Source organism: Mirounga angustirostris, unplaced genomic scaffold (genome assembly GCF_029215605.1).
Source record: "Mirounga angustirostris isolate CCGP_5_RB_7025 unplaced genomic scaffold, mMirAng1.0.hap1 SCAF_6, whole genome shotgun sequence".
NCBI lineage: Eukaryota > Metazoa > Chordata > Mammalia > Carnivora > Phocidae > Mirounga > Mirounga angustirostris.
In genome coordinates this window covers 129,371,908-129,396,549 of record NW_026991714.1, presented here as the reverse complement: position 1 = coordinate 129,396,549, position 24,642 = coordinate 129,371,908, and the positions used below count along the sequence as shown (strand labels likewise).

The 24,642-nt window shown below is 37.3% G+C and overlaps 1 protein-coding gene across 5 annotated transcripts in view; it reads left to right on the top strand.

Annotated features, from left to right (window-relative positions):
* The window catches only part of NT5C2 (5'-nucleotidase, cytosolic II), a 93,280-nt gene that overhangs the window by 14,301 nt on the left and 54,337 nt on the right, over nt 1-24,642 (top strand). The window lies entirely within an intron of this gene.

Sequence of the window (24,642 nt, the reverse complement as noted above, 5' to 3'; positions counted from 1 at the left end):
ACGTCAGGTGTCATAATTGTATTTAATATGTCATAGCCTGAATGCTTCTGACTCATTTAGAATGATATTTCCTGGAAAATTTTAGACTCTGCACCCTACTTTCTTCATATGGTAGAGTGCAATCTGAAATAATAGAAATAGTAGGAAAAACAGCTTCAAGGATTTAAATTTTTAGATCATTTAAAACTTTTTTTTTCTTTTTTCTTATTGTGGTAAAATATACATAACATAAATTTGTCATCTTAACTGTTTTTAAGTGTATACTTTAGTGGTAGTAAGTATATTCACACTGTTGTGTGCAGCCATCACCAGTATCCATCCCCATAACTTCATTTTGTACAATTGATACTATATCTATTAAACAGTAAGTCTCCGTTCTCCCCTCCTCCAGCCCCTGCCAACCAACCACCATTATACTGTCTGTCTTTATAATTTTGACTACTCTAAGTACTTCATATAAGTGGAATCATACAGTATTTGTCTTTTTGTGACAACCTTAGCATAATGTTCTCAAGGTTCATCCATGTTGTAGCATATTGCAGAATATCCTTTTAATGTAAAATTTGGGTTCTTGAATTCTTGCAGGAATTTGCTTTTGTTAGTTAAAAAAAATTTTTTTTTTAAGATTTTATTTATTTGACAGAGGCAGCGAGAGAGGGAACACAAGCAGAGGGAGTGGGAGAGGGAGAAAGCAGGCTTCCCGAGGAGCAGGGAGCCCGATGCGGGGCTCGATCCCAGGACCCTGGGATCATGACCTGAGCCGAAGACAGAGGCTTAACTGACTGAGCCACCCAGTTGCCCCTGTTAGTTAAAAATTTTTAATAGAAACCATTTAAAAGGAAATTATCTTAGTTTTATAGTTAAGTCAATTTGTAGAATATTCTGTTTCTGGGGCTTTTTATTAAAGACATTTATTGGAGTTGGTAATTTATCATTGGTTACTATGATGATCACTTGTCATAAACTACATTGTATGTGATGCTTTAGAATTCCCTTTTTAGAAGAAGCTAAATATTTTTAGTTAAGTAAATAAACGTCTAACTTCCGGCTTTTTTCTTGCTAATATTAGTCTTTTAAAAATGATGGTCATGAGTCATTAAGAAACTGGTTTTCAGAAGGTATGACTGTTGATCTTCTTCCGTTTCCTTATTATGGTTGTTGAGTCTTCTAGGGTGAGGATAATCATTGGGCCAAACCCTTCATTGGAATAGTTTTGCTGTATGGTCAGAAGATAGGCTGAGCTGCTCAGGTGTTACAGTGGCTTGAAGGAGGCAAGTTAGACAATTATCTCCTAAATAGTTTCTTGTTTAACACCTAGAATCTGACAGTGATCAAAATAGATCAGAATTTGTATCTACCATATCCAACAATGGAACAATTAGATTTTTCATCTGCTCTCCATGTTTGTACCCAGGATGCTGAAGTCAGGTATTTGTTTTTTTCCTTTATTTTGATGATTATAGTGTAGAAGAATTTCTGTAAGGGAATTGGTTCTTTCTTTATGAATGCAGCTTATGAATTCAGCAGTGGTTTTTATCATGTTGAACTGAAATTTGATAAGTAATTGGGCTTGTGAATTTTTGGTTAAGCAGTCTCTTGCCTTATTTTAAAAGACATTGCAATCACTTTGTCTTTGAAGTTCTTTATATATTTACCCCACCCCAAATTTTTAATTGAAATTTACACTTCCAAAGCCATACCAGTGGTTATTTAAATTTGTTGAATAATAGTTTCTTCTCTAATCAGATTTTAAATTATATATGTTTAAAGTTAATAAAAAGGAACTGTAGTACCTGTAGCTTGGCACACTGATAGAATTAAAAGTGGTTATGATTTTTTTTTTAAATTTCAAATAAAAAACAGGTATTAGGTTTTATACAGAGAGAGACTGCCAGGTTGATAAAGTTTAATTTCTTTGTCACTTAACTACTTATGGATATCACATGAATGTCATTTAGGTTTTTAGTTGTGTCATTGATTAAGCTGAATTAACCTGTCATTTTAGTTTGGATTCTCATATTCAAATGGATAAGTTAAGGGGTGCCTGGGTGGCTCAGTTGGTTAAGTGACTGCCTTTTGCTCAGGTCATGATCCTGGAGTCCCGGGATCGAGTTCCGCATTGGGCTCCCTGTTCAGCAGGGAGTCTGCTTCTCCCTCTGGCCCTCCCCCTTCTCATACTCTCTCTCTCATTCTCTCTCTCTCAAATAAATAAAATAAAATCTTTAAAAAAAAAAATAAGTTAAGATTTCAGTAGCCATCTTACAAATTCAAAATCACATGGAAAATATAGGTCTTCGGGAATGTCAAGGAGCTGTGTTCCTTAAATAATCTACAGATGGCATATATCTTGTCAGAATAAGAAGAGTGAGGTAGAGTTATCAGAACTGTTAAACTTTTTTTCCTATTATATCATTCTAATGTTTTGATTAGTATTTCACATTCCTAAGGAATGACAGATGAAGATTCAGGGGCTGGTAAGGTTTTTTTTAGCCTATTTATTTTGCCTAAAACATTAGATCTATAGAATACTATGCAACAATAAAAAGGATTGAACTATCAATACAACTTTGCTATAGCAAGAAAATTATGCTTAGTTAATAAAGCCAATCTCAAAAGGTTGCCTAGTATATGATTCCATCTCTATAACATTCTTTTTTTAAGATTTTATTTATTTATTTGAGAGAGAGAATGAGACAGAGAGAGAGAGCATGAGATGGGGGAGGATCAGAGGGAGAAGCAGACTCCCTGCTGAGCAGGGAGCCCGACGCGGGACTCGATCCCGGGACTCCAGGATCATGACCTGAGCCGAAGGCAGTCGCTTAACCAACTGAGCCACCCAGGCGCCCTCTATAACATTCTTGAAATGAGAAAATTCTGGAGATTGAGAGCAGAGTAATGGTGGCAAGGGTTTAGGGATTGGGGTGGGTACAGGGTGGTGGGCATAGCTGTAGAACAATGGCACAAGGAATCCTTGTGACTGGAACTGTTTTGTGTCTTGACTCTAGTGATGATTACACAAAGGCTCTACATACATGAAAGCTTGTAAAACTGGTGAAATCTGAATAAAGTTGGTGAATTGTGTCAATATCAATCCCCTGGTTGTGATAATGTACTATATTTATGCAGGATATTTTCATTGGGGGAAACTAGGTGAACGGTAAGGGGGAATCTTTCTGTATTATTTCTTACTACTGATATGAATCTGTAATTATTTCACTATAAAAAGTTAAAAAATTCAGTCACATGCCCTTTTTTTTTTTTTTTTTACATCATAGGTATTCTTTGTGTCTTCTAGATATAAGTGCTTTTCATAATGCGTGGTGATACAAATTTATGGAATACAAATTCTCTAAACTTTATTGTTCAGAAGAAGATGGTGGCTCCTAAAACATTCTGTTTGTTTCTCTGCCACCATTCCCTATATGCTTCTTCCAAAAACCTGCCTTAAAGTAAAGTAGAAAAGGGATGGTGGTGACAAGGGAGAGAGAGAAGAGATAGCAGATCTTTGATTTAATGAAATCGTGTAATAAACACAGTTTGAGGAAATGTTACTCCTATTTAGATAGCATATTTCACCTTCATAGACTCTTTGTGTAGAGCTTCTTTTATTCAAAGTAATGTCTGAGAGATAGATTCATCCATATTTTTTTGTGTGTATCAGTAATTTGTTCTTTTTTATTACTATGTGGCATTCTGTGGTATCAGCATACCACAGTTTATTCATCCATTTTCTGTTTATGAGCCTTTGGGCTTTTTTCAGTTTTTAGCTATTAAGGCTGCTACAGACTGAGAAAATATTTGTAAGTCACCCATCTGATAAAAGACTTGTATCCAGAATGTATAAAGAAGTTTAAATTCAACCCAATGAAGAAATGGGCAAAAGACTGATTCTTCACTACACAGGATATATGGATGGCATAAAAACACATGTGTAACATCAGTAGCCATTAGAGAAGTGCCTTAAAACTACAGTGCATATGCCTATTACAGTGGTTAAAATAAAACAATACTTGATATTATCAAGGATATGGAGCAACTAGAACTCTCATACATTGCTGGTAGAAAGACAAAATGGTATAGCCATTCTGCAGAAACAGTTTGGTAGTTTATTATGAAGTCAGAGACCCTTAGCATGTGACCCAAAATCTTACTTCTAGATGTTTGCCCTAGATAAATGAAAACTTACGTTCACTCAAAAAACTACATGAGTAATGTTTATACTATTTCTATTTATAATTGCTTCAAACTAGAACCAACCCAATTATCCTTCAACAGTAAAATGCAGTATACCTACAGTGAAATATAACTCAGGAAGGGGCGCCTGGGTGGCTCAGTCGTTAAGTGTCTGCCTTCAGCTCATGTCATGATCCCAGGGTTCTGGGATTGAGCCCCGCATCGGGCTCCCTGCTCAGCGTGAAGCCTGCTTTCTCCCTCTCCCACTCCCCCTGCTTGTGTTCCCTCTCTCACTGTGTCTCTCTCTGTCAAATAAATAAAATCTTAAAAAAATATATATATAACTCAGGAAAAAGGAACAGACTATTGATGACACAGCAACCTGGATGACTCTCAAGGACATAATGCTGAGTCTAAGAAGCCAGTCTTGGGGCGCCTGGGTGGCTCAGTCAATTAAGCGTCTGCCTTCGGCCCAGGTCATGATCCCAGGCTCCTGGGATTCAGTCCCGCATTGGGCTCCTTGCTCAGCGGGAATCTGCTTCTCTCTCTCCCTCTGTCCCTTCCTCTGCTTGTGTTCTCTCTCTGACAAATAAATAATATCTTAAAAAAAAAAAAAAAGACAAAAAAAGAAGGCAGTCTCAAAAGGTTGCATACTGTTGGAGTATATTACATTCTCAAAGACAAAACTATATAGTGATGGAGAACTGATCAGTAGGTTCTAGGAGTTGCCAGAGGAGGGGAAGTGTGTTTTTTGGGCTGATGGAACTGTTTTGATTTCAGATTGTGGTGGTTCTTACATGAATCTGTAAATGTATTAAACTTCATAGACACATACACCCCAAAAGTTCAATTTTATTGTATTTTAATCTGGGGAAAAAGAATAATGCTGCTATATACATTCTTGAACATGTCTTTGGTGGATATATGCACTCTTTGCTCTTGGTTTCTACCAAGAATGGAATTGCTAGGCCATAGGTTTATTGTTTAGTTTTAGTAGATACTGAAAAATAATTTTCCCAAGTGATTGTTCTGATTTACAGTTCTACCTATAATGCATGAGAGCAGTGTCACCAATGCTGTAATATTAATGTTTTGGATTGTATGTTTAATTTACAAGTTACTCTGGTGGATACGTAATGCATCTCACTTTGATTTTAATGTGTATTTTTCTGAAGAATAATTAGGTTAATACCTCTTCATATATTAACTAGCCATTTGGATATCGTCTTTTGTGACGTGCTTATTTAAGTCATTTGCTAATTTGATTGTCTTCTTACTTGTCTTTATATACTTTTTTTTTTTAAGATTTTTTATTTATTTGAGAGAGAGAGAATGAGAGAGAGAGCACATGAGAGGGGGGAGGGTCAGAAGGAGAAGCAGACTCCCCGCTGAGCAGGGAGCCCGATGCGGGGCTCGATCCCAGGACCCTGGGATCATGACCCGAGCCGAAGGCAGACGCTTAACGACTGAGCCACCCAGGTGCCCCCCATATATATTCTTTTTTAAAAACCCAGCTTTTTAAAGTTTATGTTATAATTCATATAACATAAAGTGGTAGTATACAATTCAGTGGTTTTTTTGTTTTTAAGATTTTATTTATTTATTTATTTAACAGAGAGAGAGAGTGAGAGAGCACAAGCTGGGGGAACAGCAGAGGGAGAGAGAGAAGCAGGCTCCCCACTGAGCAGGGAGCCCGACATGGGGCTCAATCCCAAGACCCTGGGATCATGACCTGAGCCGAAGGCAGATGCCTAACTGAGCCACCCAGGCGCCCCTACAATTCACTGGGTTTTAGTATATTGATAGAGTGGTATAATAACCATCACCACTGTCTAATTCCAGAACATTTTCATCACCCCAGAAAGAAACCCTGTACTCATTATTACTCACTCCCCATTCTCTTCTCTCTCCAACCCCTGGCAACCCTGTCTCTATGGAATTGCCTATTCTGGACATTTATGTAAATGGAATCATACAGTGTGTGGTCCTCTTGTGTCTAGCTTCTTTTACTTAGTATAACATTTTCAAGGTTCATCCTTGTTGTAGCATGTATCAGTACTTCATTCCTTTTTATTGCTAAATAATATTCCATTGTATGGATATATCACATTTTGTTTCCTTAGTGGACATTTGGGTTGTTTCTGTTTTTTGGCTTTTATGAATAATACTGCTGTGAACATTTGTATATGTTTTTGTACATACTTTGTAGACATGAGATATTTATGATTTTTCCAGTTTTTGTTTGGCCTTTTATTCTCAATAATCTTTTGAGGAACAGATGTTCTTAACTATAAAAATGTAATTTTTTATTGAGATAGAATTCACATACCATAAAATTTACACTTGTATACAACTCATTGGTTTTGGTATATCCACAAGATTGTGCAGTCATCACCACTAATTCTAGAACATTTTCATCAATCCAAAAAGGAATCCCTTACCCACTAAAAATAACTCTTCATTCCTTCCTCCTTCAGCCCTTGGTAACCACTAATCTACTTTCTGTCTGTATGGAATTGACTGTTCTGTACATTTCATATAAATGGAATCATATATGGTATTTTTTGTATCTGGCTTTTTCACTTAATATAATGTCTTCAAGATTCATCCATGTGCTGCGGGACTTGATACTTAATTCCTTTAATGGCTGAGTAATATTCCATTATATGGATATATACCACATTTTGTTTATTCATCTGTTGCTTAGTATTTGGATTGTTTCCATCTTTTGGTTGTTATGAATAATGCTACTATGACCATGGTGTTGTACAAGTTTTGCATGGACCTGTTTTCAGTTTTTTAGGCTATATATATAGCAGTGGGATTTGCTGGATCATGTAGTAACTTTATGTTTAACTTATTTTGAAGAATTGTCAAACTGTTTTCCCATGTAGGTGCATCATTTTACATTCCTGCCAGCAGTTGATGAGGGTTCTAATTTCTCCACATCCTCACAGTAACACTTATTTGTTATTTTTAAGAGCTGTCTTAGCATATGCAAGTAGTGGTATCTCATTGTGATTTTGATTTCCATTTTCCTTATGATTAATGATGTTGAGCAATTTTTTTTTAAGATTTTATTTATTTGAGAGAGAGAGAATGAGTGAGAGAGAGTGCACACATGAGAGAGGGGAGGGTCAGAGGGAGAAGCAGACTCCCTGCTCAGCAGGGAGCCCGATGCGGGACTCGATCCCAGGACTCCAGGATCATGACCTGAGCCGAAGGCAGCCACTTAACCAACTGAGCCACCCAGGCGTCCCAATGATGTTGAGCAATTTTTAATGTTTTTGTCATTTGCTTATCTTCTTTTGAGAAATGTCTATTCAGATCTTTTGGCCATTTCTTAGGTTTTTTTTTTTTTAATTGTTGAGTTGTATAAGCTCTTTATATATTCTAGATACCAAACCTATGCCTGCTACACGATTTTCAAATATTTTCTCCCATTCTGTGGATTGTCTTTTCACTTCCCTGGTAGTGTCATTTGAAGCACAATTTTTTTTTTTAATATTGATGAAGTCCAGGGGCGCCTGGGTGGCTTAGTCATTAAGTGTCTGCCTTCGGCTCAGGTCATGATCCCAGAGTCCTGGGATCGAGCCCCACATTGGGCTCCCTGCTCAACTGGGAGCCTGCTTCTCCCTCTCCCACTCCCCCTGCTTGGGGTCCCTCTCTTGCTGTGTCTCTCTGTGTCAAATAAATAAATAAAATCTTTAAAAAAAATTGATGAAGTCCAGTTTATCTATATTTTTTGTTGCTTGTGCTTTTAGTGTTATATTTAAGAACCATTGCTTAATCTTAAGTCACAGAGATTTACACTTAATGTTTTTTTTTTGAGAGTTTTATAGTTTTTTAAAATTTTATTTATATGACAGAGAGAGAGAGGGAGAGAGCAAGCACAAGCAGGGAGAGCGGCAGGCAGGGGAGAAGCAGACTCCCCGCTGAGCAAGGAGCCTGATGTGGGGCTTGATCCCATGACCCTGAGATCATGACCTAAGCCAAAGGCAACCACCTAACTGACTGAGCCACCCAGGTGCCTGAAAAGTTTTATAGTTTTATGTTTTATATTTAGGTTTTTGATCCATTTTGATCCAATTTTTTTTTAAAAGATATTTATTTATTGAGAGAATAAGATAGAAAGAGCATGAGATGGGGGAGGGTCAGAGGGAGAAGCAGACTCCCTGCTGAGCAGGGAGCCCGATGCGGGACTCGATCCTGGGACTCCAGGATCATGATCTGAGCCAAAGGCAGTCGCTTAACCAACTGAGCCACCCAGGCGCCCCGATCCAATTTTTTTATATGGTACAAGATGGGGGTCCAAAATCATTCTTTTGCATGTGAATATCCAGTTATTCTGGCACTATTTATTGAAAAGACTATTCTTTCCACATTAAATGATCTTGATACCCTTGTCAAAAATCAGTTGGTCATAGATGTGTATGTTTATTTCTGGACTCCCAGTTTTATCCTATTGATCTGTTTGTCTTTCCTCAGGTCAGTACTACACAGTATTGTTATGACTTTGTGTTGAGTTTTGAAATGATGATGTGAGTCCTTTGGGTTTGTTCTTCCTTTTCAAGATTGTTTTGGCTATTCTGTGGTCCACCTATGTACATAAGAATTTTAGGATTATCTTGTTAATTTCTATAAAAAAGCCAACTGGGATTTTGATAGGGATTATATTGAATCTGTATATTAATTTGAGGAGTATTGCCATCTCAGCAATATTAAGTCTTCTGATTGATGCATATGGGATATCTTTCCATTTATTTAGATCTTCTTTAAACACTTTCAACAGTAATTTGTAGTTTTCAGTGCATAAATCTATTTCTTTTGTTACATTTATTCCTAAGTGTTTTATGGTTTCAGGTGCTATAGTAAATGGAATTGTTTTCTTAATTTTGTTTTTGGATTATTCTTTGCTAGTTTATGGAAATATGACTGGTTTTTATATACGGATTTTGTATTCTTCAACTTGGTTTATTGCCTCTAATAGTTTTATGAATTCTTTAGTGATTCTCTATATAAGATCATGTCATCTGCAAATAAGAATAGTTTTACTTCTTTACCAGTTTGGAGGCCTTTTTTCTTGCCTGATTCTGGCTAGAATGTCCAGTACAGTGCTGAATAGAACTGGTGAGAGTAGACATCCTTTTCTTTCTTTCTTTTTTTTTTTTTAAAGGATTTTGCATATTTTATTTTATTTTTTAAAAATATAAGTTCAATTATTTAACATATAATGTATTATTTGTTTCAGGGGTACAGGTCGGTGATTCATCAGTCTTAAGTAATACCCAGTGCTCATTACAACACATACCCTCCGCAATGTCCATCACCCAGTTACCCATCCCCCACCGACCTCCCCTCCAGCAACCCTGTTTGTTTCCTAAGATTAAGAGTCTCTTATGGTGTGTCTCCCTCTCTGGTTTCATCTTTTTTTTTTTTTTTTTAATTTATTTATTTGACAGAGAGAGACATAGTGGGAGAGGGAACACAAGTAGGGGGAGGGGCAGAGGGAGAAGCAGACTCCCTGCTGAGCTGGGAGCCTGATGCAGGGCTCGATCCCAGGCCCCTGGGATCATGAGCTGAACCGAAGGCAGCCGCTCAACAACTGAGCCACCCAGGAGCCCCTCTGGTTTTGTCTTTTCATTTTTTCCTCTCTTCCCCTATGATCCTTTGTTTGTTTCTTAAATTCCACATATGAGTGAAATAATATGATAATTGTCTTTCTCTGATCGACATATTTCGCTTAGCATAATACCCTCTAGTTCCATCCACGTCATTGCAAATAGCAAGATTTCATTTTTTTGATGACTGCATAATAATATTTCATTGTATATATATATACCACATCTTCTTTATCCATTCATCTGTGGACATCTGGGCTCTTTCCATAGTTTGACTATTGTGGACATTGCTGCTATAAACATTGGGGTGCAGGTGCCCCTTCAGATCCCTACATTTGTATCTTTGGGGTAAATAGCCAGTAGTGCAATTGCTCGGTCACAGACCTCCTTTTCTTTTGCCTCACCTTAGGAAGAAATCTTACAGTCTTATCATTAAGTATGATGTTAGCTGCAGGTTTTTCATAGCTGTCCTTCATTAGGTTGTGGAAGTTCCTTTTTATTGTTTGAGATTTCTTTCTATTCCTAGTTTGTCGAATGTCTTTATCATGAAAGGGTGTTGGATTTTGTCACATGCCTTTTTGTGTCTATCGAAATGATCATGTAATTTTGTACTTTGTTGGATTTGGTTTGCTAGTATTTTGTTGAGGATTTTTTGTATCTACATAAGGGATATTGTTCTGTATTTTTCTTTTCTTGTAACGTCCTATCTGGCTTTGGTATGAAGATACAATACTGGCTTGGAGCGCCTGGGTGGCTCAGTTGGTTCAGTATACGACTCTTGGTCTCAGCTTAGGTCTTGATCTCAGGGTCATGAGTTTGAGCCCCATGTTGGGCTCCACGCTGGGCATGGAGCCTACTTCAAAAAAAAAAAAGATGTAATACTGGCTTCATAGAATGATCTGGGAAGTGCTCCCTCTTCTTCCATTTTTGGGAAGAGGTTGATAAGGATTGTTGTTAATTCTTTAAACATTTGATAGAATTCACCAGTGAAGCTGTCAGTTTTCTTTTTTTTTTTTTCTAAGATTTTACTTATTTATTTGACAGAGACACAGCAAGAGAGGGAACACAAGCAGGGGGAGTAGGAGAGGGAGAAGCAGGCCTCCCGCAGAGCAGGAAGCCCAATGCAGGGCTCGATCCCAGGACCCTGGGATCATGACCCGAGCCGAAGGCAGATGCCCAACGACTGAGCCACCGAGGCGCCCCTCAGTTTTCATATTTGTTGGGAGATTTTTTTTATTACTGACTTAATCGCTTTACTTATTATTGATCTATTCAGATTTTCTATTTTTTTTTGAGTCAGTGTTGGTAGTTTGTGTGTTTCTAGGTAATTGTCCATTTCATTTCTGTTATCTATTATGTGGGCATACAATTGTTTATAGTATTCCCTTATATTTGTTTTTATTTCTTTAAGGTCACTGGTAATTCTCTGCTTTCATTTCTGATTTTAGTAATTTGAGTCTTTTTTTTCTTCATTGTAATAGCCAAATGTTGTTATATTGTTGAAACCAACCTTTGTTTCACTGATTTTTTTCCACCAGTGTTTTTCTGTTTTCTTTTGTTTATCTTTGCTCTGATCTTTGTTGTTTCCTTCCTTCTGCTTGTTTTGAGTTTAATGTGCTCCTTTCTAATTTCTTAAGGTTTAAGGTTGGGTCATTGCTTTGAGATGTTTCTTCTTCTTCTTCTTCTTCTTTTTTTTTTTTTTTTAGATTTATTTACTTATTTTAGAGAGAGAGCCATGTGTGAACAGGCAGAGGGAGAGAGAGAATCCTCAAGCAGACTCCCCTTTGAGCACAGAGCCTGATGTGGGGCTCAATCCCAGGACCCTGTGATCATGACCTGAACTGAAATCAAGAGCTGGCTGCTTAACTGACTGAGCCACCCAGGTGCCCCTCTTCTTTTTTAATAAATGCATTTTAATGCTATAAATTTACCTATCAATAAGCTTTTGCTGCATCCCCTAAATTTTGATACGTTTTGTTTTTGTTTTGAGTGATCTCTAAGAATTTTCTGTTTCCTCTTGTGATTTCTTTTTGACCCATTGGTTATTTAGAAATGTGTTGTTGAATTTTCACCTATTTGTGAATGTCCCAGATGCTTTTTGCTGCTGATTTGTGCCTAATTCCATCATATTTGGAGAACATATTTTGTATGATTCAGTCCTCTTAAATTTATTGAGGTTTGGTTTATGGGCTAACATGTAGCCTATCTTGTATAATCTTCTATATGTACTTGACAAGAAAGTATGTTCTGCTTATTTTGGGTGGAGTATCATAGAGATGTCTTTTTTTTTTTTTAAAGATTTTATTTATTTATTTCCAGAGAGAGAGTGTGAGAGTGAGAGCACAAGCAGGGGGAGCGGCAGGCAGAGGGAGAAGCAGGCTCCCCGCTGGACAAGGAAACCAATGCGCGGCTCGACCCCAGGACACTGGGATCATGACCTGAGCTGAAGGCAGACACTTAACTGACTGAGCCACGCATTTGTCCCCACAGAGATGTCTTTACCTTTATTTGTTATTTTCACTGAGTACACATTCTTACACATATTTTTGAAATCATGAGTTCTAATTGCTTCTAATTCCAGTTTCTCCAAAGAAGGTTCCTTCTTGTTTACTTTCATTCCATGAAATTATCTGTTGTTCTGTAGCAAGAACCCTGGTTCTTCACAACATCAACATATTTACTCATTTGCTCAATCTAATAATACATCTACAGTAGTTTCTTAATTGCTTTGCTCATACCATAACAAACTTTTAAATAGTTTAGGATTTGTTTGCGGTACTTCTACTTTCTTACTTACCCTACCAGTGACTAATGGTATATAATCAAATGCTGTTTTTTGTTTTTTTGTTTTAAGTTATTTGGATTAGTTATTTCCTGCTGTTCTTCTATACAGTGTGGTTAGGGTAGTTGTATGCAGTATAATTAGGTTCATTTGTTAGTTTGTTTTTTAGTTGTGTTTTTTTTTTTTTTAAGATTTTATTTATTTATTTGACAGAGACATCGCGAGAGAGGGAACACAAGCAGGGGGAGTGGGAGAGGGAGAAGCAGGCTTCCCGCTGAGCAGGGAGCCCAAAGCAGGGCTCAATCCCAGGACCCTGGGATCATGACCCAAGCCTAAGGCAGACGCTTAATAACTGAACCACCCAGACACCCCTGTTGTTTTTGTTTTTGTTTTTTTCTTTCCATTCTTACTGATTTAATTGTATTATCATTTAATATAATATATATTACTACCTAATAATACATCCTGTTTCATCACATTATATCTGTTATTAAAGTTAAAATTATGCAAAAGGTGGGGCGCCTGGGTGGCTCAGTTGTTAAGCGTCTGCCTTTGGCTCAGGTCATGGTCCCAGAGTGCTGGGATCGCCCCGCATCGGGCTCCCTGCTCCGCGGGGATCCTGCTTCTCCCTTTCCCACTCCCCCTGCTTGTGTTCCCTCTCTTGCTGTCTCTCTCTGTCAAATAAATAAATAAAATCTTAAACAAAAAATTATGCAAAAGGCATATCAAAAGTGTCACTCTCATACATACTCCTTCTCGAGTTGGAGACTAATAAACTTTGGATTTGTTTTATTTATCTTGCTTGGGATTCATTTGAGTTCTTGATACTATGCTTGTCTTTAATTGGTTTCCTAAATTCTCAGTCATTATCTTTTCATATATTGTCCCTACTCTATTGTCTTTATCCTCTCCTTCTGAATTCTGATAAACATACGTTAGACGTTAGCACTATGTCCTCTCTTCTCTCATTCTTTCTCTTGTATTTTCCGTCCTTTTTTCTCTCCGTGTTACATTCTCGAAGGTATTTCAGACCTACCTTTGAGTTTACTAATTCTCTTTTTAGTTGGGTCAGAGTTTCATTTTGGAATCTTTTATTAAATATGCTGTGTTACTTTTTATAGTTTCCAGTTTTTATAGGAAACATTTAAATCTTAAAGAACTTTGGTTTGAGAGTCAAGACCTGAAGTACATCCTGGCTCTATTTCCAACTCCCTCCTTTCAAGGCTTTTTAAAAGAGAATTTTAATTGTTAATGCATCTATTCAGAAGTTAAACCATTTCAGTTCAATATGATAATCCCAAATTTTAATCTCTTAATTATTTTTTAACAGTGTTTAAAAATATTTAGGTGACATCCAAGTAAATTCTTACTGTATAATATTCAGGAGTACAGAAATACAGACTGAAATGTCTGTTCAGTTCCTCTTCATTTACCTTTTCACCCTCACTCCTCTCTTTTAGGTGATTAGTAGTTTGGAGATCATCTTTATAGTCCCTTCTCAATACATTTTATTTATTTAGATACTTCCTCAACTCTGTATTTCATTAACTCTGAACTGAGTCTAGGTTTTTTCATACATCATAATGTCTGCTATGCTGCTCTTCATTCATAGCTACTCTTCTGTTGAAATGTTATCCACTCACTCTTTTCCTTTTAGCCTGATTAATACCTGCTAATCCTTTAGCATGGTGGTTAAGAGCCTGGGCCTTAGGTTAACATTTTGCATTATTCCATTTAATTTCGTTTTCTTCTTTTTCTTTTTTTTTTTTTAAGATTTATTTATCTGAGAGAGAGCAGGAGAGAGAGAGAGCAGGGGGAGGGGCAAAGAGAGAGGGAGAAGCAGACTCCCTGTTGAGCAGGGAGATGGTCCTGAGGCTCCATCCCAGGACCCTGGGATCATGACCTGAGCTGAAGGCAGAGGCTTAACTGACTGAGCCACCCAGGTGCCCCGCACATTGTCAGTTTAAAAAAACAACTTGGGCATTTTGCTCTTCAGTAAGACTCAGCCAAGAGAATATAGATGCATCTCTCTGTTGTACATATCTCTAATACTATAATTACACACTGTTTTTAAGCTTTGTGAGTGGGTCTCCTCCATTAGACTTCGAATACCTTAAAATCAAGGACTGCCATGTTCATCTTTGTATTATAGGTACCAGGCACATAGAGATTCAGTGAATATTTCTTGACTATATGAATGGAGTTTGAAAGATCTAATCATCTCAGTGCTTTATCATTTGCATAGGAAGCTCATGTAAATATGTATACCATTTGTTCAAGTGAGACTTGTTGTTTTCCTTTCTCTTTGCAAGTAGTAAAGCCTTAAACTAGTAATTACATTTATTTCCACCACACTGAGCCACATACTGAAAATCCCGGGAAGCCATGGGAAATTGGCAGTTTTAAGCATTATTCTTCCATATTGTTTGTATTCTGTATTTATGGAATTTGGGTTGAGGAGAGTCTGTGAAAGTCCTTCATCTTCATGTACAATTTGAAAATGGGATTTTTATTTATTTTTTTTCTATTTTTAAAGATTTTTATTTATTTATTTGACAGAGAGAGACACAGCGAGAGAGGGAACACAAGCAGGGGGACTGGGAGAGGGAGAAGCAGGCTTCCCGCGGAGCAGGGAGCCCGATGCGGGGCTCGATCCCAGGACCCTGGGATCATGACCTGAGCCGAAGGCAGACACTTAATGACTGAGCCACCCAGGCACCCCGAGAACGGGATTTTTAAAAAAGTATTTCCCAAGAGATGTTTTGGTGAGATAATGCTTGACAAGCAACCCAGTTGCTTTCCTGTACCCCCACATCTGAAGTTATAATAGTTCTTTGAGTACTCAAAAATGACAGACAACAACCCTACCAGATGTTACCTGTCTTCTGTAGATAAAAAATATGAGGTTTAGGGTAAGTAACTTATTCAAGGTTCCAGAGCCAGAAAGTGGAGAAGCTAGAATTTAAACCTAGTTGCTCCAGGGCTCATTCTCCTTCCATTATACAGTACTGCTTTTCTAAATAAACTGAAAATAATTCTAGCTTGAAATTTATAGTATTTAGATAGTGCTTTGTTTAAAAAAAAATTTTTATTCAAGTATACTTAACGTACAGTGTTATTTTTGTTTCAGATATACTGCTTTTAGTTATGGTAACTACACATTTTAATAGCTAATAGAAACCTTATTAGTAAAATATTTAGGTGATATTTAAAGAATTTTTTTAATTCAAAGTTTTAATTCGTGTAGTATTTCTTTAAGCTATGTATATTTTTAATTTGAATCACCATTAGCAGGATATACTTGTCATTTCAGTGTTCTTAGACTTTAGCACACTTGTTTATTTTTCCCCTTGTTGCATAATCCCTATACATTATATTGATCAGGAGGTAAGAATGTTGCAGATGTTTTTCTTTCAAACTTCCAACTTGCTTTGAGATTTGGAATTAACCTTTAGAATGTTCTGGATTTATCCCGCATATGCCAGAGATCTGTAAATTTCTTTCCACATGAGCTGAAATTTTCAGGCAATTGAGTAAAATATTTGTGAACACAGATGTTTTCTTTAAAAGCAGTTAATGATCAGAAAAAAAGACCTCAGTGTGGAAATACTTTATGTTCCTCCTGTAATATGATCGGTATATAAATACTTCCTTCTTCTGTAGTTCACATTGTTCATTTTCTAAGGGAGGAAATAACTTAATTGAGAATTAAAACATAGTATTATTTATCCTGTTGATTTTTTTTTTCCCCCTCTCCCAGAGTAAACTAAAAATGATTTGGACTGACTAGGGCCGCTCCATTCTGTGAAACTCACATTGTTTGCGTACTGTTGGCAGGCCTCATTAGGGGGTAAATTTGCTTTTTCTGTGTGTTTGCCAGTAACGATTCCTGTCTCTTAGGGGAACTTGCCATTTGGATTGTCGCCTTTCTAAACTGGGCAGTCTTAAACATTTCAGACCATTAGTTATTTTTTCTACCCTCTAGTTTTTTTCTATTATTCTTAGGTTTTTAAGTATTTAAAGCTGAGGTTATTAGTCACTGAGATATTGCCTGGTTAGGGTTCGGCATTGTGCCCGAATTTGTTGGGCCTCTCAGGGCCTGAGTTCTCTGTGCTTTAACAAATGAGCTACAGTTCTCAAGAGATCAGTGAAGCTTGTTTGTTGATCCTGTATTCTCATCCAGAGGAAGTAGATCTTTGAGAATGTCTAAGGAAGGGTGAGTTTATTATTCTTTTTCCTTCATTTTTCTCAGCAAAGAGATGTTCTAGTCATCTGTGAATTGGAAGATTAATAAGCAGTTTTACCAGTCCAACAGGGAAGGTAGAAGGAGAGATTAAAAGAAATTTAGCTGAAAGCTTACATTGTTAATGTTTTATATGTAATCTACTGTAAAGTTACTATTGCTGTTTTGAAAGACCGCATTGAGGATGGATGCTCCTAGTAGAAATTTAGTGAGCTTTAAGCACCCTGTTTACTCTGTGGTAAACTCATTTTGTTTTTCTGTAGAAAGTATTTATGAAGATTGGAAACAAACAGTGGTGTCTTACCAAAGAATTTTACATAGAAATGAGTGAAATTAAAAACTCAAAGGCATTTTCAAATAATTTGTACCTTTGGAAAATGGTGTGAAAGATTGAGTGAAAAGCAGCTTGTGATTTTGTTTCTTTCTGGGAAGTGTAAGCAAAAAGTAATTTTGAGTAGAATCCACTATTCTTTTTACTTGGCAATATAAAATAGTTTTGTGTTAAGGTTTTTATTGTCCTTTTTTTTTTTTAATGATTGTCCCTTATACCTGAGTCTGGATTGTTACGGAAATTCTTTTTGTTACCACTCTAATAGGTGACATGAAGTTTAATGATTGCATACTATTTCATTCCTAACGTTCAAGCATAACTAGACCTGGTTAATTTCAGAGAGACATTCCCTTTGATTAAGTAGGACATAGATCTAAAAAATTTTTTTCAAAAATCAGTAAAATTTTAATTTTGATTTTCTGGAAGCTCTTAATTCTTTTTCTAATTCTTGGTTCTATTAGAAATTTTGAAGTAGTTTCAGAGCCCCATTTTTATAATTTCTTTTAATCTAATAATGTATTGATTGTGAGCAAGACAAAATTGGCCCATTTTCCTGCTATTTTAAACCTCATTAGTGAATAAAGAGAACAACCATGGACGTAATAATTCTGTATTATTTTTAGACCTCTCATGTTATCACTAGAATTTTGAACTTTCTTAAATGTAAAAATTATGAAAGGACTGCCTCTTTAGGGTTTGTATTTTTTCGTTCCTTTAAGCACTGGCTATAAACCTGTAGTTGTTAAACAATTTTTATGATTAAGATGATCACACACATTGGTAATATTTGTCAGTCTTGTACACATAATTGTTTTTTTAATTTTTATTTCTTTATTTCTTTTTTAAAGATTTTATTTGACAGAGAGCGAGGGAGCACAAGCAGGGGGAGTGGCAGAGTGAGAGGGAGAAGCAGGTGCTGAGCAGGGAGCCTGATGCGGGGCTTGATCCCAGGACCCTGGGACCATGACCTGAGCCAAAGGCAGCTGCTTAACCCACTGAGCCACCCAGGCACCCCCACATGATTGTTTATAAAGCTGGTTTGTAGATTTAAGAACTATATTTCTAGGTGTAGTCAAAATTCTTAGAAAGTAATTAGTGCTAATTTTTCCCCTATGGTAAAGTATGTGTTAGAATTGGTTAGTTAGAAAGAGATCTGTATAAACCAAAGGATACCGTAAGGGCTAAGATACTCTTTTAGCTTTATTTCTAGGAGCCACTGGGGCAATTCCCATACTGTCTGAATAGATACATGAACAAGTTCATTTTTTTTAACATTTGCTTTTATAATTGCCCATGTATTTATTTTTTAAAAGTAAGCTCTACCCCCAATGTGGGGCTTGAACTCACAACCCTGAGATCAAGAGTTCCACGCTCTACTGACTGAGCCAGCCAGGCACCCCTGAGCAAGTTCAGTTGAGATGCATGGATCATATAAATGAAATCAGTTAGATTTTATTTTCCTTTGCTATCTTTAGAAATAAATGGATAAATTTTGTACTTTGTATGAAAAGAATTCTAATATTCACAATTTATGTATGTGTGATATTTGGACATGTAGTATAGTCTTTCATTTGATATCTATGAAATATTTTTCTAATAGTAATAGGAAAAGATTGTTACTACAGTTAAATCACCAGAAATTATACTTGAGTCTTATGTAAACTTATGGTAATGGAGACAGTATGGTATTAGTGTAAGGATAGATGTATACAGATCGTGAAACCTAATAGCAAATTCATAGACCCAGGCATATATAGTCAATTGATTTTCAGCAGTGAGGCCAAGGTGATTCAATGGATGGAACAACTGAACATTCATATAGAAAAAAAGTGAACCTCGACCTTTACCTCAAACCATATATAAAAAATAACACAAATGGATCTTAGACCTAAATATAAAAGTAAAAAGTAAAGTGTAGGTGAAAATCTTTGTGAACTTGAATTAGCTAAAAATTTCTTAGGTAAAATACATAACATGAAAGTCAAAATTGATCACTTGTGTTTCATCAAAACAACTACAATAAAAGCAAAACTGCTCTGCTATTTGAAAGACACCATTAAGAAAATGAAAAGGCAAGCCACAGACTGGAGAAGATATTTTCAATACATATATATCTAATAAAGGACTTACATCCAAAATGTATGAAGAATTCTCACAGCATAATAATAAGACAAACAAACCCAGTTTAAAAACGGGCGAAAAGGGACGCCTGCGTGGCTCATTTGGGTAAGCATCTGCCTTCAGCTCAGGTCATAATCCCAGGGTCCTGGGATCACGTCCCGCATCCGGCTCCTTGCTCAGCCGGGAGCCTGCTTCTCCCTCTGCCTGCTTCTTCCTCTGCCTACCAATCCCTCTGCTTGTGCTTTCTCTTTCTCTCTCTCACAAATAAATAAAATCTTTAAGAAAAAAGTGGGCAAAAGATTTGAATGGCTGTTTCACACAGAAAAAGATATGGCCAATAAGTACTTGAAAAGATGCTCTACATCTTTAGTCATTAGGGAAATATGAATTAAAACCACAATAAGATACCATTGCAGACCCACTAGAATGACTAAAATTAAAAACACAGACTCCAATGTATTGCTGATGAGAATGCAAAAGAGAAAAGAGTTTGGGTAGTGCTTTTTTTTTTTAAGATTTTATTTATTTGAGAGAGAGTGTGAACCGGAGGCGGGGGGGTTGGGGGTTGTGTGGAGGAGCAGCGGGAGAGAAAGAATCTTAAGCAGGTTCCACGCCCAGTGTGGAGCCCCAGACAGGGCTCAATCTCAGGATCCTGAGATCCTGACCTGAGCCGAAATCAAGAATCTGAGACTTAACTGACTGTGCCACTCAGGTGCCCATGTTACTGTTTATCCTTATTCAAGGGAATGTACTTGGGGAAATACAGATGCTTTAGGATATGAGTTTTATCATTGGCTTTTATTTTAAATTCTAGATTTTTTTTTTTTTTAAGATTTCTATTTTAGGGGCACCTTGGTGGCTCAGTTCGTTAAGCATTTGCCTTCAGCTTAGGTCATGATCCCACGTCGGGCTCCCTGCTCAGTGGGGAGCCTGCTTCTCCCTCTCCCTTTACTGCTCCCCCTGCTTGTGCACGCTCACTTGCTCTCTCTCTGTCAAATAAATAAAATCTTTTAAAAATTTTTCTTTATTTTATATATCTAGAGAGTATGCGCGAGCCAGGGGAGGAGCAGAGGGAGAAGGAGAGAGGCATAGAAGCTGACTCCCTGCTGAGTGCAGAGCCTGTCTGTCTGGGGGCTGGATCCTAGGATCCCTGTGATCATGAGCTGAGCTAAAACCAAGAGTTGGAGGCTTAACCAACTGAGCCACCCAGGCTCCCCTAAATTCTAGATATTGACCTCTCTTTTCCATTATAGGCACCATCAGTACAATTTTTTTTTTTTAAGATTTTATTTATTTATTTGAGAGAGAGAGAATGAGAGACAGAGAGCATGAGAGGGAGGAGGGTCAGACGGAGAAGCAGACTCCCTGCCGAGCAGGGAGCCCGATGGCGGGACTTGATCCCGGGACTCCAGGATCATGACCTGAGCCAAAGGCGCCCCATCAGTACAATTTTTAAGTTGGCCTAATGATAACATTGGATAATCATACTTTCTTTTCATTTTTATTCCACAAAATTCAACTTTTGTATTTTGCTGCATTTTATAAATTATCCTCTATACACTGGTATATTGGTCTTTAAAAATTTGAGGAGAAGGGGTGCCTGGGTGGCTCAGTTGGTTAAGCCTCCAACTCTTGGTTTTGGCTCAGGTCATGGTCTCAGGATCCTGAGATCTAGCCCTGCATTGCAAGGGCTTGTGCTCAGCAGGGAGTCTGCTTGTTGTCCTTCCCTGTCCGTTCCATTCCCGTCCTGTTCCCCCCCTCCCTGAATAAATAAATGAAATCTTTAAAACAATTGTGGAGAAAAAAATGAAAAAGAACTTAGAGGAAAATAGGGAAAAAGGGATTTGAAAAACCTGTATTTAATTAGACCAAGGTTTTAGAACAGTAAATTTATATTCAGAATACTGATACTGTCTTCAGTTTCTCCCTTAATTTGTGTATTCTTCATTTGCTAGCTTTTTCTTTTATTCCCCGCCATCCTGCTCTCATTACTGCAGTTCCTTCATTTGGGAAAGGAGGTGAAAGGAATTTTAATGTCTCTTCCTTAAAGTATTTTTTGAAAGTTTCAGTGGAAAGATAGTATGATCAGAACTCTTAGTATTTTATACACATTTTTAACATTTAAACATCTCTGAAATTGGGCTGCATTTAGCAGTATACCACCTAGAATTAAGTCGAGTTCTTCCAGATAACTGTGTTTCTTTTAGTCACCTACTGGCAATATTAACCATACTAGTAGTGTAAATTCAGACCATAAACCTACTACATGACTCTTCAGATTCTCAAGGGGAGGTTTTCCCCCTGCCCTAGACTATGTCAGGGCTGAGATGTACAAAGTTGTGTGTTTCTTCTATGTTGCAGATTTCTTTCTTCTTTTTCATCATGTTATGGGTAGCCCTGTGATACCCTAGCTTTATGAGGCCCTAAATTTTCTTAGTCATCCCCCCCCCTTTAAGTGGCATATAAAATCGGTGAGTTTTACAAGTAATGGCATCTTAAATTTTAATCATCTTTTATTTTGTTCTGTGTATGCCACCATAGTCACTTCTTTTCACCATAACATTTTTATATTGAATAATTGAGTGAGAAAAGTGAATATTATAATTAATTCATGTTTTACTTTAGAAATGATAATATGCTTATTCAGACTTTTAATTATTTATTAAAAATATTTATTTGAGGGCGCCTGGGTGGCTCAGTCGTTAAGCGTCTGCCTTCGGCTCAGGTCATGATCCCAGGGTCCTGGGATCGAGTCCCACATCGGGCTCCCTGCTCGGCAGGAAGCCTGCTTCTCCCTCTCCCACTCCCCTGCTTGTGTTCCTGCTCTCGCTGTCTCTCTCTCTGTCAAATAAATAAATAAAATCTTAAAAAAAAAAAAAAAAAAAAAAAAAAAAAAAAAAAATATTTATTTGAGAGAAATCATGAGCGGGGGAAGGGTCAAAGGGAGAGGGAGAAGCAAACTCCCCGCGGAGCATGGAGCCTGACGCCAGGCTCCATGCAGGGCTGGATCCCAGAACCCCAAGATCATGACCTGAGCCAAAGGCGGACGCTTAACCGACTGAGCCACTCAGGTGCCCCTGTTGTTCAGGCTTTTAAAGCACAGGCTGCTGTTCTCTTGGCACAATGTGACAAAATATATCCCTTCTGAGGGTGTTCCTCAGAGAAAATACTCAGACATATTAGTAAATTATTGGCTGAAGTTTATGAAAACAAAAACTAATGCTATTTAAATCATTTTTTTCTTTTTTTTTTTTTTAAGATTTTATTTATTTATTCATGAGAGATAGAGAGAGAGAGAGGCAGAGGCAGAGGGAGAAGCAGGCTCCCCGTGCAGCAGGGAGCCCGACGCGGGACTCGATCCCAGGACCCTGGGATCATGACCCGAGCTGAAGGCAGACGCTTAACTGACTGAGCCACCCAGGCATCCCAATCATTTTTTTCTTTTATAAAATCTAGTCCAGAATGTTTTTGTTGTGTCTGTAGATCCATGATATTTGAACTTCAATTTTTAGGAGTCCATTTCATAAATTAGAAAGTTCTTACCTATATGTTTTTACATCGCCAAGCATACTTTTTCCTGAAGGATAGGGACATAAAGGCGGAATGAGACCTTGCAATTATGTTTTTTAAATAACAACTTTACAGAAATATAGTTCACATACCATCCAATTCACTCTTTTAAAGTGTATAATTCAGTGGTTTTAGTATATTAGAGTTGTATAACCAGTACCACTGTCTAATTTTAGAACATTTTTACTACCCCCAAAAGAAACCCAGTACTCAGTTAAATATTGTGTCTGCTCTTTACAAGGCCCTATGCTAGGTTTTGGGAAGGCAATAAATCCTGGCCTCAAAGTTTATAATCCAGTAAAGAGTAAGAGAACTACCTGTATATTTTATGTATGTGACAAAATATACCACAGGCTAAAATAAAGGATTTTGAATATTCAAATCTCTCACATGGATCACAACTCTATAATCTCTTTCATTAAGTAGAAAAGTAATCTGAGACCCAGAGGCGTCACTGCAAGTAGTTCTGTGGCACAGCCAGAATAGTTTCTTGAAGAAATCACCTGAGATTGCTGTGTCTTGAAAAATTAGAGATAACTGAGGAGAACATTTTTCAGGTATGGGGAACAGCATAAACAAAGCTTCAGGGCACCTTTAGGAAATAGCAAGTAGTTCATTTTGATTATTAGAGCAGAAGGTGCATGATGTGGAGCAATATGAGATAAAACTGATTTTGGAAAGATGGTGAAAAGCTTTGAACTCCTTGAAGATATAAAAACTTACATAGTTTGGGTAGGTAGTGAGGAATGTCTGAAGGTTAAGTAGGAGAGTGACATGGTTAGAGTTGGGCTTTAGGACAATGTTTCTCAAACCATCAGTGATGGGGGATCATTTTTTGTTTCTTTGTTTTCATCCCAATCTTTTCAAATCAATGCATTTATAAAGTATAGTAAAAATGAATTACTAGGAAAATGAAGACATGTAAGTCTGTATATTTTTTTAAGTTTAAGTAATCTCTACACCCAACATAGGTCTCAAACTCAAAACCCCGAGATCAAGAGTTGCATGCTCTTTGGACTGAGCCAGCCAGGCACCCCTGCATTTTTTATTATTACATTCAACAAACATAAAATTTCACAATTGCTATAAAAGTTTCTAAATACTTGCAATTTCTGTATGTATCTTGTCATGGATTAGTGAGGACTATTCACAGACCAGCATTGGTATGTGGACCACACACCACACTTTGAGTAGCAGTACTTCAAAACAATCAATTTGGCTATTAGTGTGCAGGCAGAACAATTGGAAGGTGATTGCTGGAGAGTTAATGAGTTAACAAGGACCTGGACAAGTTGGTAGCAGTATGAATTGAATGGAAGATTTGGTTTCCATAGACATTTGGAAATGTATTTATTTTTATTTATTTTTTAAAGATTTTATTTATTTGTGAGAGAGTGAGAGAAAGCATGAGCAGGGGGAGGGGCAGAGGGAGAAGCAGGCTCCTTGCTGAGCACGGAGCCCAAGGATCCCAGGACCCTTGGATTATGCATGACTTGAGCCAAAGGCAGACGCTTAGCTGACTGAGCCACCCTGGCGCCCCCTGACATTTGGAAATTTAAATGAAGGCAGATGAGATGATGTGGATTTGAGGGAGAGGAAACAATATTAAGTAGATTTTAGGGTTGAGTGGTAAAAGGAGAGTGCCAAAAGCAGAAATAGAAACTAGTTTGGGGAGAAAGATACTAAATTAGATTTTCTTTTTTTTTTTTTTAATATTTTATTTATTTATTTGAGAGAGAATGAGATAGAGAGAGCATGAGAGGGGGGAGGGTCAGAGGGAGAAGCAGACCCCCTGCTGAGC